This window comes from Natator depressus, chromosome 2 (genome assembly GCF_965152275.1).
Source record: "Natator depressus isolate rNatDep1 chromosome 2, rNatDep2.hap1, whole genome shotgun sequence".
NCBI lineage: Eukaryota > Metazoa > Chordata > Testudines > Cheloniidae > Natator > Natator depressus.
This window is the reverse complement of record NC_134235.1, coordinates 183,222,621-183,248,369: the sequence shown is the minus strand read 5'-3', so window position 1 is coordinate 183,248,369 and position 25,749 is coordinate 183,222,621. Positions and strand designations below refer to the sequence as shown.

At 40.7% G+C, this 25,749-nt stretch overlaps 1 protein-coding gene across 4 annotated transcripts in view; it reads left to right on the top strand.

Annotated features, from left to right (window-relative positions):
* Positions 1–25,749, top strand: part of TRAK1 (trafficking kinesin protein 1) — a 176,528-nt gene that overhangs the window by 45,461 nt on the left and 105,318 nt on the right. For all 4 annotated transcript variants that reach the window (XM_074945507.1, XM_074945505.1, XM_074945512.1 and 1 more), the window contains one exon: positions 16,151–16,444. The gene's annotated coding sequence lies outside the window, so the exon portion shown is untranslated. Of the gene's footprint in view, positions 1–16,150; positions 16,445–25,749 lie in introns of those variants that run through there.

Genomic DNA, 25,749 nt, shown 5'->3' with positions numbered 1-25,749 from the left:
AGAAGTGCAAGGTCTCATGTAATAGAATTGCACATAGTACATCTGTTCTTCTTACCCCCCCCCCACCTCCCCCCGTGGATGCAGTGGAGTTGAGTGCAGCAGGTACATCTGTCCATGTGCACTTCCATTCATGGGCTGCACAGACTGTCTCATTCTTAATTCTTAGCAGCTAGGCATCTTTCTGTAGAGTTGACTGTTGGCTGTATAATGTGGTATCATGGAAGGGAGGCCATTCGATCAGGCCAGGGACTGTAGTTTGCTGCCTGCTGGTAATCATGCCAAAGAAGCCAGTCAAACAGTTCCCTTTGCTGCTGGCGGTCCTGATACTCCATTGCCCAGTCGTGCTTGATATAGTGTATCATCTTCTTTTCCATCTCCATTGTGGCCTGTGCTGCAACCTCGTTATGACTGTCCTGCATCAGGTTCAACCTTTACAGTCCCAAGAGATGGTTGGACCTACTGGCAACGTCCTCCTGCAAAATCTCTGGCCCTGGAGATTGAGAATCCCATTTCTTTCCCCTGGAGATTGAGAATCCCATTCGCTGAGTGTCAGTGCTCTGGGAGGGTGTCTTGACTCAAGACACCCTCCCAGAGCAGTGACATCAGGGTACAAGTCCATACAGAGGAATGACACAGCACATTGTTTCTGACCAGAGGGGAATTTTCTCTTTAACTTTCCGTATCACAGCAACGGGAAAGTTGCAACATTTATCTTGTTGGTATGCAGTCTCCTCCATTGTTCTGCATTTCTGTGCTCAGGCATTATTTCAGGCAGTGCTGCCATTGGAAGATGTCAGCTTGCTGGAAATTTGGGGTTGGAAAAGGAAACAGCTGTTCCAGGACTCTTTCATGGAGATCTTTCATCACCTGGTGACTGATGTGGAGATTAATGCCTGGAGAGGTCTGTTGAGCTATAAAGGAGGGCGGGAGAAGTTTATTGTGCCTAGCAACCCAGCAGACTGTTTGGAGTTCCTTCTGTATGAGAAGTTTGCCTACATCATTATCCCTAGAGGGGACAAAAATTCAGGCAAATGTAACTAGGATTTAGCACTGTAATCGTGCCTTTGCAATCGTCCCCATTTCACCCAAGCCAGACAGGCCTGTGCTATCGAGAGACTTTGCAAATGCTCAGGACTTAATACTGTCACAGGTCATGCAATGAACTTAATATCTAGGCTGCCTCCAAAAACACTTTAATGGTAGTGTCAGTGCGGGGGAAAAAGCACACTGCAAGATGTGTGATATCTATATAAAATCTTGCCTCTTGCTGATCTCATGTCAGAGGTTCACCAGAAGCTTGGTGTCAGTATCTGGCTAGCTGGCAAAACATTGTGCAAGATCACTTTTCAGATGGCATCTCTGTTGACATGCTATAGAAGTGAAGTAGAAATGTAGCAGGTCATGTGCAAAAGAAGAGAGAGGGTAGAGTGGAAGAAAATACAGCCCCGGGAGAATTGTGGGGAGGCATTAGAGGACTATCAATAACTATGTTGATTATCCAGTGTCCTCACTGCAGAGGACTTCCCCTCTGCCTGGTGGGTGCTCAACCCCCAGCCCTGCCCTCGCCCCGCCCCCATTCCTCCCCTTTTCCCCAAGTCCCCCTACTGCCTCACCTCTTCTCCACCTCCTCCCTTGAATGCGCCATGTCCCCCGTTCCTTCCCCTCCCTCCTGGAAAGTCTTAAGCACTGACAAACAGTTGTTAGGCGGCGGTGGGGCGGGAAGCGCTGGGAGGGAGGGGGAGGAGCAGGGACACAGCATGCTGAGGGTGGGGGAGAAGGAGTCAAGGGGGGAGCTTCGCTGCCGGTGGGTGTGGAGCACCCGCTCATTTTTCCCCATGGGTGCTCCAGCCCCGGAGCACTCACGGAGTCGGTGCCTAATGGGTTACCCTGGGTTAAAGCAGAACCCGGGCTGAAGCCTATATAAGTGGTGTCAGCTAGCCTGAGTTTAAAGCACCATCAAAACCAGGTCAGGTTTTTTGTGAGGGGATGCCAGAGTGGTTTGGGCAAACACATGAGCTAACTCTGCAGGGAAGACATACCCTGTGTTACAATAGATTGCAGAAGCATATTTGAAAGTGCTTATTCTCCTCTGAAGTGATACAACGTGCAGGGGCAGCACTAGTAGCCCCTAGTGTTTGATATATTAAGCAGCACTGCAATGATTAAAAAGTTTTCTTGGCCCATACATACTTTTACATTTTAATAGCCATGAAGAGATTAGGCTCTATTATATATCTGTTATCAGCAAGCGAAGTTTTAATGTTTGATGCTTGCAGTGTCTGTGGAACATAATGGAAAGAGAACTTGATATTAATGCTCTTTTGTAAAGGTCAAGTGATCAAATTTCAAGTGATCAAATTTAGAGATGGTGCCTTGAGACCGAGCTTTTTTTTTTTTTTTTTTTAAATGTTATGGACTCCAGTTGTCAGATGTTGGCTTCCCCTTACCTCTTTGATTTCAGCCTAATGTGTATGCCAAATGGGCTCTCTGTGCAGGGGTACGTACAGTAGATAAGAGGTCAATTCCATTCAGGAAGTCCAGTGTTTTATGCTCCCTCTTGTGTCCATAGCCCTAACTTTCCCTTTTGTTCTTTGCTCTCTAAAACGATTATAATCACCTGTGTAGGATGTTAACTGTACAACAGAAGTAGGAAATGTGAAAAGCAAACACCCATCTGGGATTGCCAAGCTATCACTTAATATTTCTAAAATTTAGTTGCCATGATTTTTCCGTGTGGTGGAAATGTCTCAGCCTAGTTACTTGTGACTGGGCTTCTTAAATCCATGTTCAGATTTCACTTATGGCAAATATAATTACCCCCAATTTATACATGAAGAAACTGAGGCACAGAAAAGTTGTAACCTTATATCAGGGCCATTGTGTCAAGTGAAATTGCATAGGCCTGGAAGTCAAGAAAATGGCATCTAATGCTGGTCCTGACACTGACATGCCTTTTTGATTTTCCTCTGACTCCTTCCCCACAAAGGATCCAGATAGATTTGCATAAAAAATATTTTTGATTATGTTGAAAAATGTCATAAAATTTCTCCAGTTTTTCTACAATTTCACTTACTGAAAAAACAGAATTCATTAAAAAACCAAGCAAAGTCCTGATTAATATTTATCCCAATTGTTACATGGGGGGAAGGGGGCAGAAAGGCACACAGAAAAAGCTTCAACTGCTCTAAGTCTTTGGCACTAGCTTGATCATATGCCTACACGTGGCTATGAAGGCTTATATAAATTACAATCACTGTGCGTCCTAATGGATACAACAGTATGTTAACCCTATTATCACTGATAGTGTAATGAATAATTCTGATCCTTCGCCACCCACTCAGGGGTTACTATTGATATTGTAGTGAGTGAAGAAAGTGGGAGTTATCAATGAAATGCGGAACTCTGTCAATTAAGTAGTCTTCTCATGCATTCTATAGAACGTCAATAAGCTTTCCTTAAGCATGATTGGTCCTGGCCCAAAGCTATTTTGGCTGCTTTGTTTCAGGCTGTATATAAGCACAAAATAGGAATGTATGCTGTATGATCTGTATTGACTGGGTAATAGGAAGAGCCATGAATAAATCATAGGCGTAATACTGGCAAGAAAAAACCTGATTTGACTGATCTGTAAGCAGGTCAGCTTGCCCATTCTACTTAATGGAATTTAGTTTCTTCTTAATTCATGGGGGATTTACAGGGAGGCTCGAGGGGAGTGCATTGTGGATGGCTTGTGATAGCTTCATCCGTTACTTCCTACATTGTACCTGTTCTGTGGATGAGTAGCGGAGTTTGGTCTGCAGAAGCTTCAGTTGGGTAAGTTTGAGAGTGCATGCAAACCGAAATTCATTTTGAAACTTTCAAAAGCAGCAGTGTTAAAGTATAGACACAAATCTACGAGTTTTCCAAGTTTCATATCCAAACTTGCTAATAAATGAAGATCTTAGTCTGCAGGGAAGGTCTCTTCCCACTCATTCTTTTTTTTTTCTTCCCACTTCCTGCGTGGAAGTCATAATTCTGGCATTTCAATCATTTTGCTAGCAACATTCTTAGGTGTCACAAACCTAGGCCAATGATGATTTCATTGCATTATCAAGCAAGATAGTTCAGTTTGTAAGTAAAGCTTTTGTTGAAGCTTAAATATTTATAGCAATAACAGGTAACACACCAAATGTGTATTAAGCAAAGGGATTTTAATAAAAAAAGTTAATTCCTCCTCCCCCCCTGCAAAAAAAAAAAAAAAAAAAAGAAGAAAATGCTTCCTCATGCTCTTCTCCCTTGTAAGGAGACTTTTGATATAATGCTGTGAGAGTATGAACAATGTGGCATTGACACATCTTAACTTCACTTATGCCTACTAAATAGGCCAATCTCTCTGCTGGTGTAACTCTGACTTTAATGGAGTTAAGCCAGTAGAGAATTGGCCCAGTATCCTTAAATTCCACACCCTGTTACAACAAATATTTCTAGGTTCCAGGTACAATGCAGCATCTGTCTGTGTACACAGAACAAGTTTTAAACATTGAATTCATAGTTTTCCTACGTGATCTTTAGAGCATGTTTGTAATGTTCACACTTCATAACTGGTTGAGCAATTTCAGAAAATGACAAAAATGGTTTTCTCTTGTAGAAAGCTACTCTAATTATATTTTAGCATTGGGCTGCTCATTTCTGTTTTTGAGAACACTTACGGGAATCTGGTTTTGGTTGCAGTTTTTAACCTTTACACATGCAGGATGAGAGAGAATAACTCTATGTGGCTCTGTGTAAAACACATGCATACACCTCTATCAATCACTAGACACACACATTGCCATCAGTTTAAAAAAATATCAGATGGGTGGCTCCAAACAGTCGCCATATTTACTACCTTTAATGGCAACCAGAGAAAAATGATATATAAGGCGCTCAGAGATAGAGGGATGGATCCTGGAGGGCAGTGCACACCTCTGGGTTGCCCTGTTGCAGTGGTCAGCCGGTGGAGCAGTAGCTCTTATTGGGTAGTCCTGGTCTTTGCAACAGGCTCTAGCTTTGGTTGGTGGGGGCATAGGGCTATTGATATTAGCAAGCAAGGTGTTAGGCTCTAACTGTCCACTGCAGCAAGATATTGTAGCAAGATACTACTGCTGCTCTGCAATTCCTCTTTGGGGTTAGTCTCTTGGCTCTCTTTCTCTCTCTCATCTTGCTGCCATTGCTACAGAAGCTTTATGCCTGTGGGTTTGGGTCCCCCCCACCCCCCCACAGACATTGGGGGCATCTTCACTGACTTTCTCTACTCTCAGGTATGGCTCTCTTCCCATTCCTGCTCCCTTCATGATTGTTGCTTGAGGGAGGGTGAACGGCAAAGTGGGTAGAGCTTGAGCACTGTGAGTCGGACTCCTGAGTTTTAGGGCTCATCCACACATGGAGTTATTCAGGAATAGCTGTAGACAAGACTGATCTCAACAGTTCCTCAGATATTACTTAACCCTGGCCCCAGTTTTCCAGTCTGGGAAATGGATGCAACAAAAATGGCTTGGCTGCAATACCCTGCATTCCTTGGTTCTGTTGTTTGTGTGTGAGGGCAGGTCTACACTTAAAATGCTGCAGCGGTGCAGCTGTGCTGCTGTAGCACTTCAGTGAAGATGTTACTACGCCAATGGGATAGTTTATCCTGTCAGCACAGTTAATCTACCTTGGTGAGAGGCAGTAACTATGTCAATGGGAGAAGCCCTCCTGTCACCAGTGCTGTCTACACTGAGGGTTAGGTTGATTTAGCTGTATCACTCAGGGGTGTGGATTTTTCACATCCCTGAGTGACGTAATGATACCGATGTAAGTTTGTAGTTTAGACCTGGCATGTCGCTAGTTCAGCTACAGTGTCCTGCTGTCTTTTGTTATAGTGTGAGCCACAGTGTGATGCATCTGAAGAAGTGATTTTTTTACCCACAAAAGCTTACACCCAAATAAATCTGTTAGTCTTTAAGGTGCTACCGGACTCCTTGTTGTTTTTGTGGATACAGATTAACACGGCTACCCCCTTTTTCTTCTTTGTTATCTAGGGGTCTGCTTGAGGTGAAAACTTGGCTCTAATTCATTGACCATGGTTTTTAAATTGTTTCTTCCTTTGTTTGAACCAGCAGTGGGTTGGTGTGGCTGCAGCGTGGCCCTTCAGCTGCTATATTTCCTAGTTTCACTCTCACTCCTTTCCTTTTGACCCGAGATACAGGTGCTAAATGGCTTGGTGGCTAGATAGATAGATAGAATATCAGGGTTGGAAGGGACCTCAGGAGGTCATCTAGTCCAACCCCCTGCTCAAAGCAGGACCAATCCCCAATTTTTGCCCCAGATCCCTAAATGGCCCTCTCAAGGATTGAACTCACAACCCTGGGTTTAGCAGGCCAATGCTCAAACCACTGGGCTATCCCTCCCCCCTATGTTTGGCTTGGACTGGTGAATTTGTTTTTTTTTAATTCTGGGGTGTTATATATATCATTCACCTTTTAATGGAAGTGTGTGTGTATATACTGGGGCTGGCATTTTCTTTTCTTAATGTCAAACAACTGATGTACTTGCATATAGGCTCCTTGCTCCCATATTCCCATCACTGCATCTCCACTTACTGTTGCCCATGTCAGCTTGCCACCATTATTGGCCCAGTGGATAGAGAACAGGGGACTTTGGTTCTATTTATGGCTCTGCCATTGTCCTGCTAGCAAGCCTGAAACCTTAAGTGGGTCTCCTCAAAGAAGACCAGGATGGGGGTTAAAGACCTAGTTAAGCTTGAAATGGTGACAAATTAGCAGGGGAAACGTAGGACACCATGACACTTGCCATCATTTCACAAGGTTTACTTTAGGGCCAAATACAATAATACTCTGTTATATTTGGAGAATAAATTGTCATTAAAGAGTAAAGGAATTTTAGTCTTCCTTTTAAGTGTAATCCTCCCTGCATCCTTTAACTATGGAATTGCTACTGATGTGTCCATAAAAATACATATAGCATATAACCCTCTGCTCCTCCCGCTCAAATCAGGATTTTGTAAAATAAGGGGAATAGTCAGTGAGTGGGTATGTATCCCAGTGGGGTCCTGCAGGAATCAGTTCTTGGCCCTGTGCTATTTAACATTTTTATCAATGATCTGGAAGAAAACAAAATCATCACTGATAAAGTTTGTAGGAGATACAAAATGTGGGGGAGTGGTAAAATAATGAAGAGGACAGGTCACCAATACAGAGCAATCTGGATTGATTGGTAAAGTGGATGCAAGCAAAAAATGTGGTTTAATACTGCTAAATGTATAAAGGTGGCCAGAAGAGCTAATGCGATCCTAGGATGCATAAATAGGGGAATCTCAAGAAGGAGTTGAGAGGTTATTTTACCTCTGTATTTGGCACTGGAGTGACTACTTCTGGAATACTGTAGCCAGTTCTGGGGCCCACAATTGAAGATGCTGAAAAATTAGAGAGGATTCAGAGAAGAGCCACGAGAATGATTAAAGGGATTAGAAAACATGCCCTATAATGATAGACTTAAAGAGCTCAATCTATTTTGCTTAACAAAGAGAAGGTTAAGGGGTGACTTGATTACAGTCTACAGCAGTGGTTCTCAGCCTTTCCAGACTACTATACCCCTTTCAGGAGTCTGAGGCCTGAGCCCTGCCCTGCAGAGCTAAAGCATGTAATTTAGCTTTGTAGGGCTCCCTGTGGATGGGGCCCCAGGCACTTGCCCGCTAATGCTGGCCCTGCTCTTTCTCTCCCTCCCTCCCCCCCCCGCCCCCCCACTCGGTCCTGAGAACCCCTGGTGTCTCAACCCACAGGTTCAGAAACACTGATCTAAATGAGTTGACATACCACCAGGAAGATCTCTGTGTACCTCTGGTTGAGAAACACTTGCCCATAAGAACCTACATGGGGAACAAATACTTAATATTGGGCTCTTCAGTCTGGCAAAGAGAGGTAGAATATGACCCAATGGCTGGAAATTGAAGCTAGACTAATTCAGACTGGAAATAAGGTGTACATTTTTTAACAGTTAGGATAATTAAAGATTGGAACAATTTAATAAGTATCATGGTGGATTCTCCATCACTGATAATTTTTAAATAACGATTGGATGTTTTTCTAAATGATCTGCTTTAGGAATTATTTTGGGGAAGTTCTATGGCAATTGTTATATAGACGGTCAGGCTAGATGGTCACAATGGGCCTTTATAGCCTTGGAATTTATGTATCTGTGAAATTAATTTTTCATATCCAGATATTCGGGCTTTGGAAAGTTGTATGAAAGTGTGTATCATTGAGGTCCTGATCCAACAGCCAATAAAGCCAATAACCGTCCTTAGTTTGACTTTAGTAAGTGCTGGATCAAGCCCTGTGCATACACACATCTTTGTGCTTCTATGCTGTATTTGTACGGGTATACCCTGACCCTTCCCAGACACACACACACACACACACACACACACTGCATAGTTTAAAGGGGAGCATAGATTATATTACTATAATTTAAAGGTTTTTTTTAATCTACTCTCTCTTCCCTTCTTACTATAGCTGCAGTTCTCACACCTTGTGTCCTGGCAGCTGTATTAAGAATTAATTTTTCTCTGTGTCTGAAATGAGTACATGATGTGTCTAGCTAAGGTCCCTCAGTCTGCAGTATAGCACACCACTAAAATGGCAGTGAGCCAGCTTTTAATTGTTCTGATTTTTTTAATTGTCTGGTAGGTATGTAGGGGTAAAAATAGGCCCTAGCTAAGGTGAAACAGAAGGAGAATAGCTGCATAAGGTTGCTAAAATAATGTGAGCCTTACATGAGAAGAAATTTACAGACTCTCTTATAACATTTGCTGCAAGGAGTTTCAGTGAATGGGACAGTGTTACATAAAGCTCTCAAAAAGCACACTTGTATGCACACAACTGTGAAGGTCATATGGAGGGTTTGTCTTGGAGGGCGTTTCCACTGTCCCTGTTTTGAGAGGAAAAGGAAATACACTGATGTACCCACACATGATGCTGCGTTTCACTGGTGAGAAATGTAGTTGGGATGTGGGAGAGAGATTAGCTTTTCCTTTTTTCTTTATCTTTATTGTGTGGCTTTTAATTTTAAAGAATAAAGATGTCTTTGCATGCATTATTTAATTACTTTTTGAAAAAGCACAACTCAAGATCTTGGTTTGATATAGCAGTTAAAATGAGGTTGTGAGAACACAACTGCAGCCTTCAAGGAATGAGGATTAAAGTCTCACATTTGAGGTGACTTTTGTTGTGTCTCTAAGCTGAGCACTGGCAGCTACCAATCACTGTTCTTTGAAGGAATCCCTTCTCCGCTCACTCCGTACAGTTGCTATTTTAGCTTTTCTCTGTAGCAGTGACTTTTCATGTAAATGATTTCATTGTGTCGCTTGCAGTTTCCCTAGGATTGTTTTTAGCTGCCTTCATATGTTCAGTATCTTCTTTAGGAGGTCTTTTTATGAAAAACTGTAACTGAAAACCCTGAAATCTTTACTGTGTAGAAAGATGAACCAGGAATGTTGTCAGAGCAGAAAATATGTTGTCCAGTTCATTTTTCATTTTGAGTACTCTATTGTAGTACGTATGATATAAGAAATTATATGTATTTATTTATCAAGCAAGACATTTGTATACTGTATTTTGAAAGTGTTTGTCTAGTGTATGAGGGCTGACTTTCTTGAGGTTGCATACATTCCCTAGCCCGCAGTGATACATAAACCATTCATAAACTTCATACACGATGGTCCCTGTATATATTGCATGCAGTTGTAATATCTGTCACAGTTTTATAAACCTATTTTTCTAACGTAGATGTTCTATCTCCTTGCCATGCAAAAACCCTCCCCCATCCACCGCTAAAAGAAATTGACTAACTGACAATAGTGGGAAATTGTCTAGGCATGCGGTGTTCTCCAATCTGCAAAGTAAAAACTGAAAAAAACAGGAAAAAACATTTTCCCCTCTAATCTTTCAGATACAAGCCTTTTAGAAGCTGTTTTGTAATGATATCAGGAATAAACTTTTCAGACAAATGTATTTGGATTTTTTAAATTGATGTCACTTTAATATGGGAAATGTTAGATTTATACCTAAAATAGAGAACCCACCTCCAGTGACAGACTCCTCTTTGCTCCCTGCCTGGGATACCTTCTGTGGGTATCCCAGCCCCTAGCATTATTTCAGGCAACTTTGTCTAGACAGTGGGTAGTGGACCATTTTTTTCTACTAGAGGCTCCATGCTGCTGGCTCTCACCCTTTGCTGAGGCTACCCTGTCCCCTGCTGCCCCACCGCCTTCCTCTCCTAGCTCTGTTTGGGCTCTGACCCTCCACACTTATGCTTCCCCTGCTTCAAATCCCTGTCTTCTCTGTCATTTATAAGCGCTCTACTGTACAGGACAGTTCTTCAGGTGCCTCTCCTATGAGCTGTCTTCTTTTGTGGCATGTTCATTCTTGCCCTTCTCATCATCCGCAGTCATCTCCAATCCACTTGCCATTTCCCACTACTTGACTATGATACTCCTGATTAATGTCTCACAATGTTTAAATTTGTTCAGTTAACTTGGTCTGGCACGAGTAGAAATGAGAAATCAATATTGTGGGTGTCAAAGGCTAAACTCTATATGGAAAGATGAATTTGATTTCTTGTGGAGAATCTAGAAAGAAAACGTAAAGCATGCATTAAGGCAAACATGATTAAAACACTTCAGAAAAAATAGTGCAAAGTACAGGCTTAATCTGAAGGGTAATGAATGCGTTTATTTACTTTTAAATAGGTCTAGTTGCAAGCTATTGAAAATATAAGTTATTTTGTAGTCAATCACAATACGGGTTTAATAGGATGTAAGTGTTTTTTAAAAATGAACCAATCTTTATGATCTACTTATGATACTCGGCTGCCCTTTTGAACGATTGCTTTATAAAGTCAACTTGGGAAAAGGAAACATTATAAATAAAATACCTCTGAATGCAGGTTTTGACTTTGGTAAAGAAATCACACAATCTGGTGCTTGAAGCAAGTCTTGTTGAGTTTGTGTTTTACAAAATCCCTGCATTGTACTATTTAATAGGCTGAGCTAGTGTACCTATTAAATAGACAGAAACAGAGCTCCTGGTCCTGGTGATGCTGAGAAAAAACCCTCAAATCCTTGTGGCTGAGAAGTGTATTCTATCTGTTCTGTTTTTCTCATGTGAACTGGTGGCCAGAGATTATCAGCCTCTAATGTGGTCACTAGGTTGGTTTCTTTTTATCTTCAAAAATATGTACTGGAGAGACTGGCATCCTTTCTCATAAAAAGGTTTAAGTTTTAGGACCCTTCCATCTTCAGAGATGTCTTAGACCACGTGTATGGAAAGATTCTTGGCTCCTTAAAATCCAAACCAATTTTTTTTCTAAAAAATGTTGACTACTCAATAGAACAGGACCACAAAGCGTCCCCATGATAGGTACATCACATAGTCTTTGTTTTTCTGTTCTTCCAGGAAAAAATGCTTTGTGTGGTATTTGGGCCAAGGCTAGTAACACGTTTACAGCAGAGTTGCTTTTAGTACTGGCTGCAGAGGAGGTTCATCTTGTATTCCTGTGGAACACAGAAATGGCCTGTATGTATTGTGGTATAAGACGCAATAAAAACTGCAAATTAAAAAACTGAAACTCAAATTGACTGACATGATCACAAGATCTTTTCTTAAACAGCCCTTTAAACTTAGATAAGAATGAACTTTGTTGTATTCTGCATAGCCATGGGTTCAATATCCATTCTTTGGCTCTTATTGAGGCACACCAGTAGAGATAAAGTGCTAAAGAGGAAGCTTGGTCAGTGTGTGTTGGAGAGAGTTCTTCACATTGCTCAATAGTGATATCCCTTCTGTTTGGTTAAAGAAACAGCAGTGATGGACTCCAAGTGCTATTTTGATGTGGGAGTAAAATGGGTGTAGTTGGCTAGGGGTATAGAGGACTCTTTGGGCTATTCCTAAAAATACTATTTTTAGTTAGGTTTTTCTATGAGAGAGAAACAGAATTGTTGACAATTATTTTTGGAGTGATGGGCCAAATGGGATGAACTAATTTTTAAGAAATTATTGGACTACGAAAGAATATGTGCTTGTGTGTGTATTTTATAACCTAGGATTGTTGTCCCCTAGGGAAGGATAGGGATGCTGCTTCTGTAGAATCTACAGTTTTCTCCATTAAGAAGCCTCAAACTACTTATGTTTTCATACAACCACTCTGTTTTAGGAATGGATAGATCTTGGGTATTGTTTGGTTTAAAACTAGGCTTCTGCAGTGGAACAAAAAGAAAAGGAGTACTTGTGGCACCTTAGAGACTAACAAATTTATTTGAGCATAAGCTTTCGTGAGCTACAGCTCACTTATCTGAATGCATCCAATGAAGTGAGCTGTAGCTCACGAAAGCTTATGCTCAAATAAATTTGTTAGTCTCTAAGGTGCCACAAGTACTCCTTTTCTTTTTGTGACTACAGACTAACTCGGCTGCTACTCTGAAACCTGCAGTGGAACAGTTTATTTTAGGGGGTTTGTTTGTTTGTTTGTTACAAATTTTCAAAAGAATCACTTTGGACACTATATATTAAATTGTCCTGAACCAACAAAAGACTAATACATCTAGATTTATGGATACATTTAAAATATAAGAGGGAGAAGTTTGATGTGCAATAAACTGTTAATGGCCCTAGATAACTATCTGTTTTTAAATTTAAAGGTTTGACTCTAGCGTAGAAAAATAAAATTTGGAATGCATTTTGATGATTTGAGCATTTCTTTCTTAGCATGTTAGTAGTCCCAGTGAGTCAGATGACTTGTAGCGTAAAGTTGAGCATGTGCGTAAGTGATTTGCTGGGCCAGGGCCTTGTAATATGAAATAGTAAGATGCTGAACACCACTAAGTTAAAATGAAGATGTACTGAGTGTTAATCTTTCATTTTGACAAATGACACAAGTAGTTCATATGCATTTCTATGATGGTTATACATTGAGTCATCTTAATTTTGGAATTGTGCTATATTTCAAAAATTGTCAAGCTAAGATGTTTGGCGGGCACTGATTTATCATGTATTTTCTATATTCAGATCAGAAAATAACTGTGGTACATTTAAGTACTATGTGTAGTAAATTTTGGGTTTGTTTTGTTATGGCTGCTTGCAGGACATTTTAAAAATATATATTTAACTGTTTTTTAGACTGAATTTGAAGAACAGATTCCTCACAAAAGTGTCCAAGTACAAACAGCATAATTTTATTCAACATATTTGCTTCTTATGTACCTTTGAGTTCAATCTGAGTATTGATCTGGTCTGGGCAAATACTGCTAAAATAATTCTATGAATATCCACTGGCATTTTTAATAAATTAATTCCAGCCACATTAGTATCCCTTTTGTGATTGCTTTCTGTGAACAGTTTAGTGAAGAAGTCTGCTGTCAGGAATACTCATGAAAAGAGTTTAATCTACACTCTTGTGTGACTTGTAACCAATCGTGTGACCAGTGATCTATGTCAAATCTCAAAGTTTTAATAAACCATACCTGTAGCAAACTTCTTGGAAATGAGCTTCCACAGACCATTAATTACTTGATGAATAATTTTGAATAACAAATTCAAGAAAATTGTCATCTGCATGCAAACAATTTTCAAGTAGGAAATAAAAAGATGAAATGTGTTGAATTATCCGTTGTGAATTATCCACACAGCTCTATTATTGACCAAAATCAGCTTCTACCCAACTACAGGGTTAATGTAGCTACAGAAGTGAAATCTCATTATATTCTTCCAGAGGTCAACAAAATTCTGGACTGAATTCTGTTTGCAGGTGGCTGGTGATGTAAGAAATGGAGCTTTTTTCAGATCTGACTGTCTGGCGTGGAGAGAACTGGTGTGACCTTATTGCAGTGACCTAGGTGGTATGCTAGATGAATGGAGAGGCTTATGTTGGCGGGATGCCAGATGTAATGAAACTTGCAGTATTACATTCTGGTCACTGCTTGCAAATGTTTCAGTGATTGTGGGTATGTGGGAGAGGGGTTTGGAAAAATCATTGGGAGAAGGGAGCCCCGAGGATGATTGTATTCACACCAGATACTGTATTAGTATCCATGACCATTGTAAGTGCAAATGTCTCATCTGTTCGAAAACTCACTTATACATGTTTGATCAATAGAAGTGTAATTTAGGGACACGCACTTCTTACAAGCCGTGCCTGAGAGGTTCCTCAATCCGTTATAATTGTAAAAGGAAGGATTCATAAGGGTGGGGGGATAGGGAGTGTGGGAATAAATACTGCTGTTACTAGATGTTTCCCCAGACTTCATTGTTGCTGCGAACAAAGGGTGAGCTTTACCCAATGGAGTTTTCTATTACAAATATGATTCATGGGTATATGATGGGATCATGAGGAAATGGAGACCTAAAATGCTTTTTAGTCAGTCAGTATGTTTCCAGTGTGCTTTTTTGCTGTGCCTTGAAACACTTCTACATTAATTGCAAAGAAGGAATGGAGATTGTTCCTTAATTCTAATTTCACCTAAATACAAAATTTATATCGGCAATCATCTCTCTCTTTGATTATTCCAGCACAGCAACTTGACGGGACAAGTTTAAAAATAACCAGTACAAATGACCCAGTTGTTCTGCAAAGCTGCATGCATAGATAGCTACATAATAAAGGATACTCTGCAGAAGAGCTGTGAGCTTTCTGCTAAAGCACTCACTGGGGACTTTTCCCTTTATATGGCTGCTATGGCAGAGGAACACTGCATTTAATGATATGCCATGATAAATTTATCATTTTAATACAGAGAAAAATGATTGTCCCGTGGTGACTGTAGTGGAAAGAGAGTGCAATATCAGCTTTGTGCCTTTGAATCTGAGAATCATTTTCAGGTTACTCAGACTTGACAAAATGCCAGAATGCATAAATCATCACGATAAATTATGAGACATTTTAGAACTAAGACTGACTGTACCTCTGATTTAAAGGTAATGTAAATGTAAATATGTAAATGTAATGTTAATGTAAATGTGAGTTGTGCAGGAGCTCTGGATTTTTTGGGTCTTAATACTCATCTCTGTTGAAAAATACAGGTTAGGCTGAAAAAAGCGCACATGTGAAAGACCATAAAATATTGTAACTGCGTCTGGGATGTGGCTATGTGTGCTGTGGTACCCCTGCCCCCTCTATATGTCTGGTAGTTCTCTGTGGGACCACAAGCCTAGACCATGAGCTTAGAGGCAGGTGCTGTTGGCACTCCTAGCCCTGGGCTCTACAGACTTCAGTGAGTTCCCATAAACACTCAATCGAAGAAAGTAAGAGGATTATTTTAGTAGGGAGTGCTAGAAAATAAAATATGCAAATACCCCAGGCACAAGGACGTTAGCAGTTACAAACAAGTCAACCACTTTGTCAACTTCCCCCAAGTGTATAAAGTTAACTGTACCTCAGATTTGTCCTTATCCTGAAGGCAAAGAAGCACTTGAAGACCTCATTGGTTAGAGCTCAGGTCTTTCATCTGTGGTGTCATTTTTGCAGTTGCATTCACACCTGCTTGCAAGCCAGTGCAATATATTCTTCTGTTCTTCTGCTGGCTTCCTGAAAGTAACAGGCTGAGGTTGCTTCCCCCTGCAGCCCTGCCGAGCCCTCTTTGCAGCCTGATCCCAGGCTACTGTTCCTGCTCACATGCAGTCTCTAACTGTCTCCCTAACTTGATCCTCTCTGATGTCAGGATTTTACTTCCTTTTTTGGTATTCTGGAATAGGGACCCCTCTACAGGCTGAATGTTGAATTGGGTAAAATAGTGCCCTCCACTGGTTAGGGGGGAGGGATGGTGGTAATGTCCTAGCATGTTCATCACAATATGTTCTTTGGCTGATGGACTACATTAACTCTAGGGAGGATTGGACAGAAAAGAAAAATATGACTGTTTATCCTACGATTTCAAATATTGATGTAATAGGCCTAACACCTTTCTGTGGATAAAGTGATTGCACAGTATACTAAGTGTGGCAGCTGGTCTATGTGGAATATTTGTCTTGTAATATTTGCTGAACTTATCATGGAATTAATAGAATATTTAACAATCTATTCTGACTAATTTGGTTGGAATTGCCTGAATTTAATATATGCTGCTCTTTTGTGTATTTTGCAGACCTCTCAAGGAATCCAACACTAGAAAGAGACAGGGTTGCGTTTCTGTTGCCAGACCCAGTCTCCAGCACTGGTCCCCCTGATGGCAGTTTGTACATCCCTGTGAAACCTGCCAAGCTGGACGCCACAGCTTTGCACGACTGCACTTTGGCTGCCACTGTGCCCCCTTCAGAGCCAACAAACCATGCAGTCCTCGCCTGTGACACAGGCATCCATGAAGTGCACTATGTAAGTGAAGCAGTGGAAGATGATGTGCCGGACTACAGAGAATACAGAGATGCCTGCACCATTACTGGTATGCAATAAACTAGATTATTCTACCCCTTTCTTGAGATAGGTACACAATAGCTAAGTTTTTCTTTTCCTTAATGAAGCAACTGCTGACATAGCAGCTTCATACATAATAAATCCATTACTGTTCTAAAAATACTGTGTTTTCTCAACTAGGATGTAGTGTTGAAGAGTTCTGAATCTTAAATGAATTCCCAGTCACAACACTACAAGAGAGTTCATCTTTTTGCAAATAGGCCATTAATTTACAACTGTATAATTAGATTACTGTAGTTTTCATTTAAAAAATCAAATTTGAAAGTCAGGCAATTTGGAGCTCTAGTTTAAAAACAAACCGGAAAATGAGGAATTAAAAATATTGAAGCTCAACATAACGTCATTGCCAGAAATTATGGGAATACTTAGTTACGTTACTAACTGTAACTTGGCTCTCTTGTTAGTGGAAAAGCTCTAACAATTGCCAGATGAAAGAAATGAAGTTGCAGAGTGTCCGATGCTATGCCTGTCATGTTTGCCTCTCAAAACAGCAACCAGAGGGAGGTTATGCTCTGTTTCGATCTTTGCTGTGTTAGCTCTGGTAGTGTAAGAGATAATGCATTTCCCTGTAGAGCCTGAGTTTCAAAACTAGTTAAGCCGTTTGTTCCTTGTATATTAATGGTTAGTGTAACTGAATGTAATCAATGATCTGGACATCAAATGATAAAAATTTCTTTTCCAAGACCTTTATTGGCAAAGCTTGTGAGGCCTTATGCTCAACTTAACTGTATTTCTCTGTTTTGGATGTAATGTGATAACTGTTGAACGCCAGATCTGAATGGGGTGAGGTGCCGTAAGGCCCCGCTCTCTTCTGATGCGCCCACAAACCAGCCAGAGACCTCTGCATTGGCTCAATCACCCGTGCCCTTTATTTACAGTATACCTTCCCACCACCTTCTAGCTACAAACAGCTTCAGTATTACAGCCTCAGGGACTGCTCGCTCCTGCAGCCAGCAGAGAAGAGCTCCTACTCCCTCTAATTCTCCTCCTCCCTTTCTTTCTCTCCTGGCCTCTTTCCTGCCAGCCTTTATATAGCCCCTGGTTAACGAGGCCGGCAGCTGTTCCTGGTTTGCCAGTCAGGCCTGGGCTTATTCAGCCAGCTCCAATTCCCCTTTCTTGATTGGGGCTGGCATGAAGAGGCCTGGCTCAGATTTCCTTAGCCAACACCCTGTCACACTGAATAATTCCAAAATTTCAGGGACTGTTCTAGGTATCAGTGGGTAGAACCCTATTGATTTTGGTGAAAAAAGGAAAACCAGAATGGGGAAATAGGGAGAACACAGAAGCCATGACATCTGCTTGCAGACGCAGCAGTTTCAACCGTCTTTGTAATTGTCTATAGATCGAAGACCTGGTAGATGGCACCTTCCATCATAACACCATTCCCCGCCCATCTCAGCTCTGCCCATCTTCTGAATAGAGTTTTAAAATGTTGACACCCTGCAAGAGAGAAATGAAGAATGATAGGAAAGCATGGGGAAATGGGTGGGGGGAGGGCATACAGAGAGCTTGTGGGGGAGAATGGAGGGATGCAAGGAGCCCCTGCTGTGTGCAGTGAGTTTGACCTACAGAAGTTATAAAGTATGTAACACTCTAACTAGAGATTTTTTTCAGATTAAATTGAGTAATCTAGATTTGCACCACTATGTATTAAATTAGTTGGAGCAGCCTCCAGTACCCTTGGAGTAACCTTCTCCTTCCTCCTAAAAGAAGTGAGTTTTATGAAGGTCTTCAACTAGCCTTCCACCAATAACCATTAATCCCTGCCATCGTTCCCTTCCATATCCTTTTAATTTGATTCACATTACAATTTAAACCTATTTATTTAAAAAAATGAAAGCCAGCAACCCTTTGAACTAACAAGATAGTTGCCAAACACAGCTGCTCAGTTCCACAATTGTGTGCTGGATTTCCCAAGAGCGGAATTCTGACTCTTCAAAAAGGCCCTAGCTTCCTGCAGTACGAAGTCCAGCAGCCATGACTACCAGTAGCACTGAGACTGAAGCCAACCCTTTAGTCTCAGAATTGGCGTACTTTTGGGCATGTGAAGTTCCTGTTATCATTTTTTTTCCCCTACCACTGATGCCCAGGCTCGTTGAGGTATTTATTTATAAGGTGGTCTCTAAGCTTGACTGCAGTTGCCCAAGCATTTATGTTGCATCTAAACTTAACAGATAGACTAGGAACATTACAAAAATATGGAGATACTACAGAATTTCTAGTAACAATAACACATCTCGTATCTGTTCGAGGCATGTTGCAGAAGAACAGCTCTTGTGATTTGTTGTTTCAGAATGTTCCCTCAGGGGGACAGTGAGATTGAAGTCGTTGTCCTGTTTCTGACTGCATGCCAGAGCACTCCAGTTTTGTCACAAATATAGATATCTTCTTGATAATGATACACAGAAGGAAAAGTATTTTTTTTCTTTTAATAAAGTCCTCTTACAAGTTGAGGTCAGTGTTCGATTTCGCACCATTAGTTCTTTTAAACACAGCAATCTTTCTGGATTTCCTGTGTCTAAGACTTGCTTTATTCTCTGCCAAATCTGGCTTACTTATTGCTGCTACAAAATTGTTGGCCTTTTTGGATCAGGTATAGAGAACAAACGAGTGCTGGATTTCAGCTTTGGGTGAAAAAAGTGCTGGAGCTGAGACCTTTTGTAGACCTCTGATTTTTATTAGCTTGTGACCTGTATCAGATCTATAGTTTCAAGAGCATTAATAACCAAACACATTAAACTTTATAACTTTTTGGCTTCTCTCCTTGTGCAATACAGATGTTTTTCTCCTGTCTTAGCTTCATGACATAGTTTTTAATTCAGTCCTTCAAACCATTGAATTACATTCTACTTGAGCTGTCCTTGGAGGCTGTTCTACTATATCTGATGTTTCAGTAGTTATGCTAGGTGTCCTCAACTGACCAGGGCTGGCTCCAGGCACCAACGAACCAAGCAGGTACCTGGGGCGGCAAGTTTAAAGGGGCGGCAGGAGGTCAGGCTCTGGAGCAGGAGGTCGGGCTCGCAGCGGGAATTTGGCGGCCGCTCCGTCAGAGCACATTTCGCGCTCAGCGGCAATTCAGCGGCAGGGACACGACTCTTCTTCGGTTGTCGTTGGTAATTCGGCAGCCGCACCATCACTCTGCCTCTGTGTTCAGCAGCAAGGTTTTTTGTTTTTTTGTTTTTTGTTTTTTTCCGCTTGGGGCGGCAAAAACGCTGGAGCCGGCCCTGCAACTGAGGAAGCAGAATTTCTTCATTGCCACTCCAATCTCACTTTCAGGAGTGCACTCAGGCCCCAGTTCACCTATGCTCTTAAGCATATGCTTAGCTTTATGCATGTATAGTTGCTAACTTGTGAGACTTGATCACAAGTCTATCTATATTTGGTGTTTTGCTTAAAGCCTCAGATTCTGGAAGCATGAGATTCTTACCTAATTGCTTCTTTCATTTAGGGGAAAAAAAAAATTGAGGGTTGACAGTACTGAGCATGTGCTTAAGTCTCATTGATTTCCATAGAAGTTAAATACATACTAAAGTGGGTTGGAGTAAAGCACATGTTGAAGTACCTTGTTGAATCAGGACTGAAGTGCATAAATCTTACTGTGATGGGTACTAACTGCAATTCTAAGATAGATAGCTTAAGTTATTACCTGCAGAATTTCATAGAGACAAGAAGGCCAAACTAAAATGTGGAGGTCAGTGTAAAAAGTGTGTGTGTGTCTGTGACCATTTAGGTATAGTGAGACTGTCAGAGCCAAATTGAAAGAAACAATAATTTTTAAATCTTTTTTTTTTTTTTTTTTTTTTAGGGGACGTGAGCCATGGTTATACAAAAAATGCTACAGAATAGCCGGTTATCCTGTAAACAGCAATTGTGTTAAATTTGAAAATTAAATTCAGTCACTGAAGTATGTAATAGAGGGTTTTAATGAAACTTTCACTGAAAAGCTCAACGCAGCCTTAATTATAGAGTTTCTTTGGACAGCCCCATAATATGGGTATGACTAATACAGGCAAATAGGACTGGTACAATTAGACTTTACTACTGGTACTGGCTTCTGGATAACAGGACCATCATTGTATAGCAGGGAAAGGATAATCTGTTACTACGTGTATGTGCTTTCTCTACTTGCACCATTATTTTGTTCTTCTCACTTTGTATTTGCCCACTTTTCTCTCTTTTCCTCTCCTGTATGTACCTTCTCAGATGAGTGATCACAGATATAGCTGTGGATGTAGCACCATCTAGTGTAATTTCATCAAAGAAGAAATTAAAAATTCTATTTGAGAATTACCATTGCTCTTTATACTGTAGTTTTAGTCCAGGATTAAATATTAGTCCTTGGCAGGTGCTGGATGGAAAAAAGACATCTTGGGGGAAGCTTCCTCATCCTTTCCAACTTTTGCTGCCATTTTCCAGAGACAAAGAGCCATATAATCTTGGCAAGACAAAATGGAGTGTTGCTACTAGAAATGTCAGTTGCTAATTACTCCAATTTTGCAAATTGCAAAAGCCTTTTATCCCTCTTGCTTTTGCCTTCCCATCAGTAGCTGTCACTCAAATCTATCCTTCGAGAAATGGAGATTCAGACTGCTCTGTGTACACAAAGCTCAAACTATATTAGGAGACAGAAGGGAAATTTTCCTCATTCCATGTCTTCCATGGGGGTATTGGCTTTTCTCTGTTACATGTTGTGACCCAGGGAACTATTGGTGCCAGGTGGCAGAGGGCACACACAGCACAGGGATGCATCAGGGTTACAGGGATCCCCTGGGTCTGGCATGTATATATTAAGTCACCATAAAGTGTCATGTAAGGTCTCTCTAATGATCATCATAATCACTGTGAGATATATGTACAGAAAATATGTAAGGAGTTATATATACAGTGAGAATTATGTTCTTGATGTTTGTGACTTGGAGCTGATCACCAGAAAAGGTGAGAAACAGGTTTCTTTCAGGCAAGGGCTGTTTGTGTCTGTCTGTCCACATGTAAATTGAGTATTGTATGGTTCACAGTAAGTACCCATGTACAGTCTGATCAAAATGCTAGTCAAATGATTGCAAAGTCTTCAGAGGAGACCCTGGGCAGGAAAACACAAGCAGTAGGGGTTATCCAGTGGGTGCACACAATGGATATTTGGACTATAACTGTAGAGACAGGGAAAAACTTAGTATTGTTCCACTGAGAAGGCAAGAAGACAGAGCTTGTTTCATGAACAGAAGATCACAGCCAACCCTGTGTGTAATACACTGGAAGGATTTAGGGTAAACTTTTGCTCTTATAAAATGACAATGTCTTTATTGGTTAAGTTAAGCTCCAGTATGCGTGTTATGATTTTATGTGATATGTAGCCCTTTGTTTCCAGTCGTTCTGCTTGCTATCATTTCAATCTCTGAACTTTGTTTAATAAACGTATACCTTCTTTCTCTATAAACAAATCTGAGTGCTGGGTCTTAAGCAGAGATGTGTTGTATAGTGTAACTGGTAAGCTGTGGTGTACTGTTCCTTTATGAACAGAAGATCTGGAAATTCTGGGAGTGGATCAGGTGCTGGTCACTCAAGGGGAATGCTTGGAGTGCCCAGGGGTTGGAGTGTGCCTACCATTAACTTGAGCGAGCCAGACCTCTGCCAGCTCTGAAGACAGATGCTTGTGTTGCCAGCAGTTGGAGGTGTTGGGGAATTGATCCCCAGCAGGCATGGACAAGGCTTCCTCATGCTAAGGACAGGGGCCTCACAACCCTAAGTGCCCCCGGGGAAGTGTTACATGTGTCGTTTTTTTCCTAGCCATCTTTGTCTCCTTATCTCCAGTCACCTTCATTGTGTTGATTAAATGTTCAGTCTTGTTCCTCAGATCTGAGGACCCTTCTACTTAGAATTACTCTGCCATGATATAGTTTGTAATCCAGAGAGCGCAGCTGATTAAGATGATGTGGGTTTGTTTCAGTGGGCTTCACTAACCAGAGAAAGGATAAATGAATTGTGATTTAAATTGTCATTTTCTCATAACTATGCATGATTCACTCATTATCCTAATTTTCAGTTCTGGGCACATGCATGAAAGTACTCCTTACTTCTTTGGCTGTCACTGATTCTGAGAGATTGGCATTGTGAATGATTTGAACATTTCTCATGGAGATGAGCTATTTTGAAGCTTATTTTGTTCATATTTCATGCCTTTCACAGGATGGCTCACAACATGAGAATTTTTTAAGGTTACGTTGATGGAAAATTATATACAGAAATCCAGGTCCAGAAATCCCTTTGTTCTCTGCAATAGGAGTTTTTTCTGATTAAGGACTTCAGGTTTTGTCGCAATAGTTTTTGAAATTCTGCACAATTCTAGTAGTGGTGGTCATTCTCTTGCAAAGAGAATACAGCATGAAGCAACTTTAAAATGTTTTTTGTAAAGGTAGGCAGATGTTAAGTATTAGGCTGAGTACCAAATGAAATATAAATTCTTCTAGCTAATCAGAACATATTTAGAAAATAAAGGACCAAATACTTAGAAATAGTATAATAAGCTGTAAAAACTGATGGATTGACTTCCATGAAAGATTGAAAAAAGTTAAGAAAATATTATGTCCCTTCCAAACACAAGGACAGAGCTGGTCAAAAGAGGAAAAAAATTACAAACATTTTTCAAAAATTACTCAAAAAAATTCTACCAACTCTGAAGCTGGTCACACAGAGGAAAATTTCACACAAACTTTGTAACTTTTTTCATTTTATTTTCAGTTTTCAAAATTTTGATTTTTTTTTAAAATTGAAATTTAAAAAATTTAAAATTAATTCTATATAAGAAAAAAGGCAGTTTTCTTGAACTAAAGAGTCATTGCATCCATCTAAACCAAAACATCAGACCAGTGAAGATGACAGAAGTTCTCAACAGACTAATCTGGATACAAAAAATCTTTCTCAGTTTTTTTTATATATGAAGAAGGGTATAAAACAGGAATAAAGCGGAAGTGAATAAAGCAGATTCCACATATACAGAATATTTCTGCCCCGATGACACAATCTGCTAGGTTTAACCAGTGACTTCCTTTGACAAAAGGCAACACACTCTGCTCTCAATAATTTACTTTACAGTTGATATTTTATTTCATGCACATGTCAAGTATCTGCAATCTTTACTTTCCAGTTTTTCATTTTCTTTTTACTTCTTCCATATATATATATATTTGTTGTTTGAGAGTTAATGGAGGACTGATTTCAGTTTTCAGTCTTATTCACAGAACTCTACAGCACAGAAATTGGCAACTGCCAATTTGTGATAAATACAAATGATGCAAAGCTGCCAGAATAACCGAATCTTGTTATGGAGAGCCTATGCCTGTGATTTGACAGGATAATTCAGTTTCCATGGCCATTCTGATTTTGGTGCTTGTATTGAGACTGGCAGCAACGGTACTAATCAATGCCACATTGTGGTGATGACTTTTATGACATGGACAGGAATCCATCACCTTCATTCACAGAGGCCACAAAATATCCATCAGGTGGCAATAACTTGAATTTCTCTCCTTCTCTGCATTGGGTTCTGTTCTTGACACCCTTTTCTTCTGCCTTTACACGTTTTCTGTAGCCAACATCATCTGTTTTCATGGCTTGTCATCACCTCATCATTGATGACTACTTTCGACTCTACCTCTTCCACATCTCTTCAGTCCTGCAAATGAAACTCTCCAGCATCATTTCTAGGATGGCTGTCCAGCTTCCAACTCACACTAAGCATGGTATAAATGAAGTTCTTCTCTCACTTCTTGTCCGTTGTATCTCTGTCAATAATTCCACCATCCTCCCTGTTACCCAGGCCCACATCTTAGGTGTCATTTTCTTTTACACCTCTCCTTTTGCATCAACATCCAAACGGTTGCTAAATCCCACCGATTCTTCTATAGTGCCTAAAAAATCTGTCCCTACTGTTAAAAAGTCTTGGATGAATCCTTAGTCATTTATTGGCTTGACTACTGGAGACCCGTCCTCTCTGGCCTCCCTGATTCTCTAATTGTTGCCTTCAAGTCAATCCAACATGCTGTAACTAAAACTAATCTTTCTGCTGACGGCTCCAGTTACATCATTCTCCATGTTTGAATACCTGCATGGATTTCCTGTCTCTTTCCCCATCAAATTTTAAGCTTCTCGTTCTTGCCTTTTAAGCTCTGTTCCTGTTTGCATCTCATCCACCATGTCCCAACTTGCACCCTGTGCTCTGCCAATTCAATGAAAATTGATGGTCTCTGATTGTTTCCCACATGGGTCTCTATGCTGCTTCTTATGCCAGCCCCTTCATCCAGAATATCCTCCCTGATCCTGTGCACAAAGCAACCTCAGTCTCACCCTTTTAAATTTCTTCAAGACTTGCTATGTTAGGGTAGCCTTCCAGAGCTGACTTATTTCATTATTCCTGCCCTCCTGCTTGACTGTGCCCCTCAAGCTAGCATTATATTAACTTAGGTTTAGCATTTTTACTTAAAAAATAACTACTATATTCACAATAAAAGCATGAATGTATGTACAAACATATCTTATCTTTTGCTGTTGTAACCCTCAGCTTTTCCTTAATGCCCATCTTCACCAACCTTATTGGTCATCCCTAATTGTGTAATTTTAGGGACAAATCCTGAGAGTTGGTGAGGAATCCTGGGAGTTGCAAGTGTTTATCACTTGGGGATTTGGCCTTAGATTGTAAATTGTTTTAAGCAAGAGCCTACCCCTATCAGCACTATCAAGGCTGATTCCCCACTTTGGCACTTAGAGTGCAGAAGGTGGGGACCCGCAAGCATTTTAAAAATTAATACTGGCCACTCCAGGCTTGTATTAAACTCCCAAGGTTACAGCTTCTCTCTGACTGGTAAATGCTGCCACCACCTAAGTGCAGAACGCCTTTCAGAGCCCAGAGCTCAGAGTTGTGTGGGATAATGCTGTCCTTCCTAGAGAGACTTCTTGGCAGCAAAGGAGAGCTATGATACATTTGTACAGTGCAAGTCTATCTCATTATTTTGATACAAAAATTACTTATGACCTTGGGAAGGGAGGTTCTTTTGCGTGTGAATGCAAGGTGGGTTAGAAGTAGGGCTGGGTAACAGTTTTCTATCAGATTTTTTTCAATGGGAAATTTAGATTTTGACTAGACAAAACTTCTTCTTGCAAAAAGTGTCTGCTTTCCATACAAAGCTTCAGTTTTTGTGGGATGTGTTTTTGGGTGAAAATAATGAATGATCAAAACCCAAAATGCTGCTGTGCTGCCTCATGCTCCTTTTCTGTTCTATA